The sequence below is a fragment of the Cyprinus carpio genome, chromosome A12 (genome assembly GCF_018340385.1).
Source record: "Cyprinus carpio isolate SPL01 chromosome A12, ASM1834038v1, whole genome shotgun sequence".
Lineage (NCBI taxonomy): Eukaryota > Metazoa > Chordata > Actinopteri > Cypriniformes > Cyprinidae > Cyprinus > Cyprinus carpio.
The window spans coordinates 8,459,073-8,467,732 of NC_056583.1; the positions used below are offsets into that span (position 1 = coordinate 8,459,073).

At 38.2% G+C, this 8,660-nt stretch overlaps 1 pseudogene; it reads left to right on the forward strand.

The window, feature by feature from the left end:
• The first annotated feature begins 4,142 nt into the window (after positions 1 to 4,142).
• LOC109053546 lies at positions 4,143 to 5,890 on the forward strand (annotated as a pseudogene).
• Positions 5,891 to 8,660: the final 2,770 nt, after the last annotated feature.

Consider the following 8,660-nt stretch of genomic DNA (forward strand, 5'->3'; position numbering starts at 1 on the left):
TAAGTTTTAAACAACTACATTCTTGCCTGAAATACCCTTAGAACTGCATTTCATAACACAATAACAGTAATATTTTGAAAATTATTGAAAATTTCTCCTCCACCATTAATTCTTGTTGGTTTGTGCGAAATGCATTCTGGGATACCTGGCTGCCTCAAGTTTGCACAAGTCACCTATGGATGCTTGATAAAATGGGCGGAGCAAGAACACATCCAGGGAATTTGAACTGTGCTTGGTTAGATGTGAACTTTGAATTGGAACAGTACTTGGGTGACGACTGATGACGTTTCACAAGTCCACAAGAACACAAATACAGACAAGAATGCATATTGAGAAATGACTCTGGAGTACCCCCAGCCCTGCACATATTGTATGTTGTATGTCATTAATGGAGACTGCAAGACCTGAAGTGGGTGTGTTAGATATAGGGAGACATACAAAATGTGCAGTGCTGGGGGTATTTCATGGAGAGGTTTGAGAACTATTTTTTGATCAATGGATAAATTTTTTTTTATACTTTTTGCATAATAATAATAATTATAAATAAAAATAAAAGCTTTGATCAATGGAGGTAATCGGTAAAAGCTCTGCTAAAGGCAGCTGCCAATCATTTTGTGCCTGTGTGAACGAACAGTCAACCTTCTTGGCACAATACATAATTCTGTCTTTTTTACCCCAAATGCAGCGACACAGCAGGAGCAACAATGGTATTCAGGTCAATATTCACTGTTACCCAAACCCTTTTCACCTTTCTCAACATCTCTCACTACGATTGACATAAATGAGTAAACAGACAGTGCAATTCTACACTTATTAGAGTACATTTTATTCCTTTCTTTTAATCTGTAAAAGAGCGTGTCACACCTGCCTCAATATTTTTTATTGATTGAAAAAAAAAAACCCAGTACCAATCTATATTTATTTACCCATTTTCCACCTTATATATTTTATATTATTTAATATTTTATCAGTTTTAATCAGTTATGGAGCACTGATTAAAACATTTTCTGTTTTGTAACGTGCATCAACTGGAGTGTAAACAGACTGAGAGATCATGAGGCAGGTGCTCTATTATAAGACAGGAATAAGATATTGGTGGCAAATAGGTAAATACATGCAGATTTGCACTGTCTGTTTTTTATGTCAAGTCAAGTCAAGTCAAATCACCTTTATTTATATAGTGCTTTAAACTAAAAAGATTGCGTCAAAGCAACTGAACAACATTAATTAGGAAAACAGTGTGTCAATAATGCAAAATGACAGTTAAAGGCAGTTCATCATTGAATTCAGTGATGTCATCATGCAGCTCAGTTCAGTTTAAATCGTATCTGTGCAATAATTTGCAATCAAGTCAACAATATCGCTGTAAATGAAGTGTCCCCAACAAGGTCTTTACAGGGGATCTGTCTCAGGGGATCTAGTTGTCCTGGTCTCCACTGTCTTTCAGGGCTGTAGAGGTCCTAACTAGGTGCTGATCCACCATCTTGGCTGGATACGTACTGGATCTGGGTGACTGCAGTGACCCTCTGATCTGGATACAGACTGGATCTGGTGGCTACGGTGACCTCGGAATAAGAGAGAAACAGGCTAATATTAGCGTAGATGCCATTCTTTTAACCCTTGTGTTATGTTGCGGGTCAATTTGACCCATTTAGATTTTCTAGTTGTTGGAAATACTGGTTAACCTATGTTTTTTTTCTTGATATTTTGTGACTTTTTCTCATTTATCATCATGAACATGCATGCAAAGTTTCAACATGCTGGTGTTTTTTGACATACAGGTCCTTCTAAAAAAATTAGCATATTGTGAAAAAGTTCATTATTTTCCATAATGTAATTATAAAAATTAACCTTTCATATATTTTAGATTCATTGCACACCAACTGAAATATTTCAGGTCTTTTATTGTTTTAATACTGATGATTTTGGCATACAGCTCATGAAAACCCAAAATTCTCAAAAAATTTGCATATCATGAAAAGGTTCTCTAAACGAGCTATTAACCTAATCATCTGAATCAACTAATTAACTCTAAACACCTGCAAAAGATTCCTGAGGCTTTAAACTCCCAGCCTGGTTCATTACTCAAAACCGCAATCATGGGTAAGACTGCCGACCTGACTGCTGTCCAGAAGGCCATCATTGACACCCTCAAGCGAGAGGGTAAGACACAGAAAGAAATTTCTGAATGAATAGGCTGTTCCCAGAGTGCTGTATCAAGGCACCTCAGTGGGAAGTCTGTGGGAAGGAAAAAGTGTGGCAAAAAACGCTGCACAACGAGAAGAGGTGACCGGACCCTGAGGAAGATTGTGGAGAAGGACCGATTCCAGACCTTAGGGGACCTGCGGAAGCAGTGGACTGAGTCTGGAGTAGAAACATCCAGAGCCACCGTGCACAGGCGTGTTCAGGAAATGGGCTACAGAGAAGCAGCACTGGACTGTTGCTCAGTGGTCCAAAGTACTTTTTTTCGGATGAAAGCAAATTTTGCATGTCATTCGGAAATCAAGGTGCCAGAGTCTGGAGGAAGACTGGGGAGAAGGAAATGCCAAAATGCCTGAAGTCCAGTGTCAAGTTCCCACAGTCAGTGATGGTCTGGGGTGCCATGTCAGCTGCTGGTGTTGGTCCACTGTGTTTTATCAAGGGCAGGGTCAATGCAGCTAGCTATCAGGAGATTTTGGAGCACTTCATGCTTCCATCTGCTGAAAAGCTTTATGGAGATGAAGATTTCGTTTTTCAGCATGACCTGGCACCTGCTCACAGTGCCAAAACCACTGGTAAATGGTATACTGACCATGGTATTACTGTGCTCAATTGGCCTGCCAACTCTCCTGACCTGAACCCCATAGAGAATCTGTGGGATATTGTGAAGAAAAAGTTGAGAGACGCAAGACCCAACACTCTAGATGAGCTTAAAGCCGCTATTGAAGCATCCTGGGCCTCCATAACACCTCAGCAGTGCCACAGGCTGATTGCCTCCATGCCACGCCGCATTGAAGCAGTCATTTCTGCAAAAGGATTCCCGACCAAGTATTGAGTGCATAACTGAACATAATTATTTGAAGGTTGACTTTTTTTGTATTAAAAACACTTTTCTTTTATTGGTCGGATGAAATATGCTAATTTTTTTGAGATAGGAATTTTGGGTTTTCATGAGCTGTATGCCAAAATCATCAGTATTAAAACAATAAAAGACCTGAAATATTTCAGTTGGTGTGCAATGAATCTAAAATATATGAAAGTTTAATTTTTATCATTACATTATGGAAAATAATGAACTTTTTCACAATATGCAAATTTTTTGAGAAGGAACTGTATACAAACAAAATTACTATTACGTTCGTGATGTTCGCGGGTCAATTTGACCAGCATATTTTTACGCTCTAAGGCAACTGTACTGACCCAAAATAATAACATTTCTTGGTTTTATTTTGTTATTTTATTTTTTTACTACCTTATGAAGCTAAAAAATTTGGTTTTCCACACTTATTTCAATACAGAAAAATATTTTGTCAGCCACAGATGGTAAAAATTACCTATCATTTATTTTTTCAAGCTACCTTATATAATATTAAACCTTTGTTTTTTTTTCTTGATATTTTATGGTTTTTTCTCATTTATCATCATGAACATGCTTGCAAAATTTCAACATGCTGGTGTTTTTTGACATATACAAACAAAATTACTATTACGTTTGTGATGTTCGCAGGTCAATTTGACCCTCATAAGCAGCTTTTCAAAAGCAACTGTACAGACACAAAATGAAAACATTTATTTTAATGTATGTCAGAGCATCAACTCCAGTTCTAAAGTGTAAGTGTATCTAAAAAGTGTCTAAAACCTAACCCTAACCAAACACACTTAAAAAAGTTAAATCATGGTTCAGAATTAATGGCAAATTACAAATGAAAATCTTTGACAGACACAGATAGTAAAATAAGCTCTCATTTATATAATTAAGATATCTGAAATACCTAGCTTTTAACCAAACCTTTTATGTAGGATTTTCAAAGTCAGCTTCACAGAGCCAAAAAATAAATAAAAAAACATTTATTTGATGTATGTTTTTGTTTCTCACTCCCTTGTGAGTGAATAATGAGCTTTCCCACACTTTTGCTCAGTGTGGCATGAGACGAGAGGAAAAATGAGCTCCCAAAGATTTACAGTAAAAGAAGTCATTTCACAGGTTTTGGAGTATGATACTGATACAGATGAAGATGAAGATGTTTCAGAGTTAGAGGATGCTTCAGAGATTGATGAAAATGTTGATGAAGATACAGAAAATTAATGGTCTATGGATTACTCTAAGGAAGAGGCTGCCACATCCTCCACCTCATCAGAGAGAAATGATGAATCACAGCAACCATCAAGTTTTGAGCAATGGATGTCAAAAGATGGTAAAATAGAATGGACATCTACACCCCCACAACAGCGGGGAAGACTGCCACCATCCATGGTTATCAGGAACATTCCAGGTCCGACACGATTTGCCATCTCAAGAGTCCACGACATACACTCAGCTTTTGAGCTGTATTTACAACCAATAGAGAAGACTATCCTGGATATGACCAATCTGGAGGGAAGCCGTGTGTTTGGTGAGAAATGGAAACCACTTGATCTTATGGATTTGAATGCTTACATTGGATTGCTGATTTTAGCTGGAGTGTACAGATCAAAGGGAGAGGCAACTGCCAGTTTATGGAGTACAGAGTGTGGAAGGCCAATATTTCGCTCCACAATGTCTCAGGAAAGATTCCACATCATTTCTCGGGTCATTCGTTTTGATGACCGTGAAACCAGACCCAGTCAACGTGAGAGGGACAAATTAGCGGCAATCAGAGATGTGTGGGATAAACGGGAAGAAATTGTGCCTCGTCTTTACAACCCTGGGCCACACATTACAGTGGATGAACGCCTTGTACCATTCAGAGGACGCTGTCCTTTTCGCCAGTACATTCCAAAAAAGCCAGCCAGATACGGCATCAAAGTATGGGCAGCCTGTGATTCCAAGTCCAGCTATGCCTGGAAAATGCAGATTTACACAGGCAAGCCATCAGGTGGAGCACCTGAGAGAAACCAGGGGATGCGTGTGGTTCTACAAATGAGTGAAGGGCTGCAAGGTCACTGCATAACCTGTGACAAATTCTTTACATCGTACAACCTTGGTGTCGAGCTACTCAAGCGAAAGCTGACTTTGATTGGATCAGTGAAAAAAAACAAACCTGAGCTACTCAGAGAGATTCGGAACATGGAGGGCAGAAACGTGCATTCGTCAAAATTTGCTTTCTCTGAAAATGCAACAGTAGTTTCCTACTGCCCCAAAAGAAACAAGAATGTCCTTGTGATGAGTACAATGCACAGAGATGCATCACTGAGTGCAAGAGAGGACCTGTAGCCAGAAATGATACTGGACTATAATTCCACGAAAGGAGGGGTTGACAATTTGGATAAAGTCACATCAGCCTGCAGCTGCCAGCGCAGGACTTTCCGTTGGCCTCTGGTGGTCTTCTACAACATCTTGGATGTGTCAGCGTATAATGCCTTCGTCCTGTGCCGTGAGATCAACCAAACCTGGAATGAAGGCAAATTTAACAAACATCGGTTGTTCCTGGAGGAGCTGGGAAAAGCTATCATCACATCTGAGATCCAGAGACGCGCCTGCCCACCTCGATCACCAGCGGCTGAAGCTTTGGTTGAGTCAGTTCAAGCAGGTGGATCTGGAGTCAGACCCACAGAAAATGAAGGAGTGAACACAGATGATAGGAAAAAACGGAAGAGATGTGAGGTGTGCCCATCCAAGCGTGACAGCAAAACCAGCACCATGTGTGTGAAGTGCAAGAAATTCATATGCAGAAAGCACACACTTGCTATTTGCTCATCATGTCAGAAGTAACTTCTTGACTTTATGAAATGAGTTTACAAAACAGCCAACTTAGGAAAAGTAAATATTTTCATTATACAGCTTCATTTAATTGTTCAGTTATGATGTTCTAAAAAAAAAAAAAAAAAAAGTTAAAAAAATGTATATGCAAAACAAGTCAGCATACTGTTTGTTTTCAAATTTTGTCAAAACAAAACAGTTTTAAAAAATGGTTAAAAAACATTTTCATTAAATTATATCGTCAGATATATATTTTTTGGAATATTTGACAAATGTTGATATTAAAAGTTTACAGTTTGTACCTGAATCTTTGTTGTTTTTCATAGTGTTATTTTTGAGGAATTGTATTAAATCCAATTAGGGTCAATTTGACCCGCTCCATAAAGTGTGTACACAGAAATCGAACAGTGCACAAGGGTTAACGATGTAGCAAGTACATCGGGTGTTATGGGAAGTGTTCCCGGTTCCGGTTTACTTAATAAATGCAGCCTAAAAATCCTTTAACGGATTTGGATGTTAGAAGCGTATTAGTGTGTTATGTGTAAGCCAGGTTAAAGAGATAGGTCTTTAATCTAGATTTAAACTGCAAGAGTGTGTCTGCCTCCCGGACAATGTTAGGTAGGTTATTCCAGAGTTTAGGTGCTAAATAGGAAAAGAATCTGCCGCCCGCAGTTGATTTTGATATTCTAGGTATTATCAAATTGCCTGAGTTTTGAGAACACAGCGGATGTGGAGGACTATAATGTAACAAGAGCTCATATAAATACTGAGGTGCTAAACCATTCAGGGCTTTATAAGTAATAAGCAAGATTTTAAAATCTATACAATGTTTGATAGGGAGCCAGTGCAGTGTTGACAGAACCGGGCTAATATGGTCATACTTCGTGGTTCTAGTAAAAACTCTAGCTGCTGCATTTTGGACTAGCTGGAGTTTGTTTATTAAGCGTGCAGAACAACCACCTAATAAAGCATTACAATAATCTAACTTTGAGGTAATATACGCATGGATTAACATTTCTGCATTTGACATTGAGAGCATAGGTTGTAATGTAGATATATTTTTGAGATGGAAATATGCAGTTTTACAAATGCTAAAAAACGTGGCTTTCTAAGGAAAGATTGCTATCAAATAGCACACCTAGGTTCCTAACTGATGATGAAGAATTGACAGAGCAGCCATCAAGTCTTAGACAGCATTCTAGGTTATTACATGAAGAGTTTTTAGGTCCTATAATTAAAGGAGCCGTATGTAGGATTGTGGCCTAAACTGGTACTGCAATCACTATAAAAATACTGTAGAGCAGTGTATCCCCTCCCCCTACCCCCTGACTCGAGGTTGCCAGATGAGCTGCAGGATTCAGCAGAAACGTAGGCTGCTTCAATGAGCTTCCAATGGCAAGTGACGAACAGACGTACACAGTAAGTTTTTTTTTCTGTTAATTATGTTTATGCTTCATGAGAGATATTTTGATAAGTAATTATGTATTTAAAAAATTTAATAAATATTAAATATAATCGTAAAGATTTATGCTCGTATGTGACAATATAATCGTAAAGATGTATGCTCGTATGTGACAGTATAATCGTAAAGATTTATGCTCGTATGTGACAGTATAATCGTAAAGATTAACTAAATTGTGTAAACTAATAGTGCTCCTTTAGCTCAAGTGGTAGAGCATTGCGTTAACAAGCGCAAGGTTGGGGGTTTGATCCCCGGGAACACATGATAGGTAAAAATTGATAGCCTGAATGCACTGTAAGTCGCTTTGGATAAAAGCGTCTGCTAAATGCATAAATTTATTTATTTTATTTTATTTTATTTAAATTACATTAGCAATGGTCATACAGGTCAACTTGCAGCATGTGTAACTTAGTCCACGATATACGTGAAGAACAAATGACGAATCATTTTTACTGAGGTAACATTAGGCTACTGTCTCAATTACGTTTCAAATTGCCATAATGGGCGTGCTAATGTTGTTTTCCTCAGCGTCTCAGCATAATGACAGGGAAACTGGCTCCTGTAATGCATTGCTAATGTTAGCATACGTCCATGTGAGCTAACGTTATGTTACTTTGCACAAACATGCATAACTTTGTTCGATTGTCATGAATATATGAAATGTCCATTGACATCAAGTACAAGTTAGCCAAGCATAGATGAATCTTACCTGTCCAGGAGAAAATTAGCAACGTTGGCGTCTGTGTTCAAATTCTTCTCTGTTTTCAGCCATCTCCATCTATCAAAAGCATCTCCAATACAAATTCTGGTTTTATTTCGGACTTTGTCACGACGAATTTCTGAATTATAACGAGGTCTTTTTGATTTAGTAACATTAGACATTTTTATCCAACTGGAGTTAGGGTAGGTTACAGCAAAGCTGGCAACACGGATCCCGAAACACTACTGACTTCGCGATTGGTAGATAGGTGGAGGGAGGCGCATCAGGCCAAAACACAAAATGACAACATCAACATCAGTTGAGGGCTGCAAGTCCACTTTTTAAATGACAAAATCCTGGCCGGACTACTGTTGTCAGTGATATAAGTATTTGAAATTAACCTGATTTCTTAATGTCTAGTGACACATCAGGGCCATTTTATGATTAATTGAAATAGATTTCTTACATACAGCTCCTTTAACACCTCTGTTTTTTCAGAATTTAGCATTAAGAAATTACTCGTCATCCAGTTTTTTATATCGACTATGCACTTGTGATCAATATGATACCTCTTCATTCACTGCTACGAATTGATGGCGGTCATATAAGTATAATTTAAA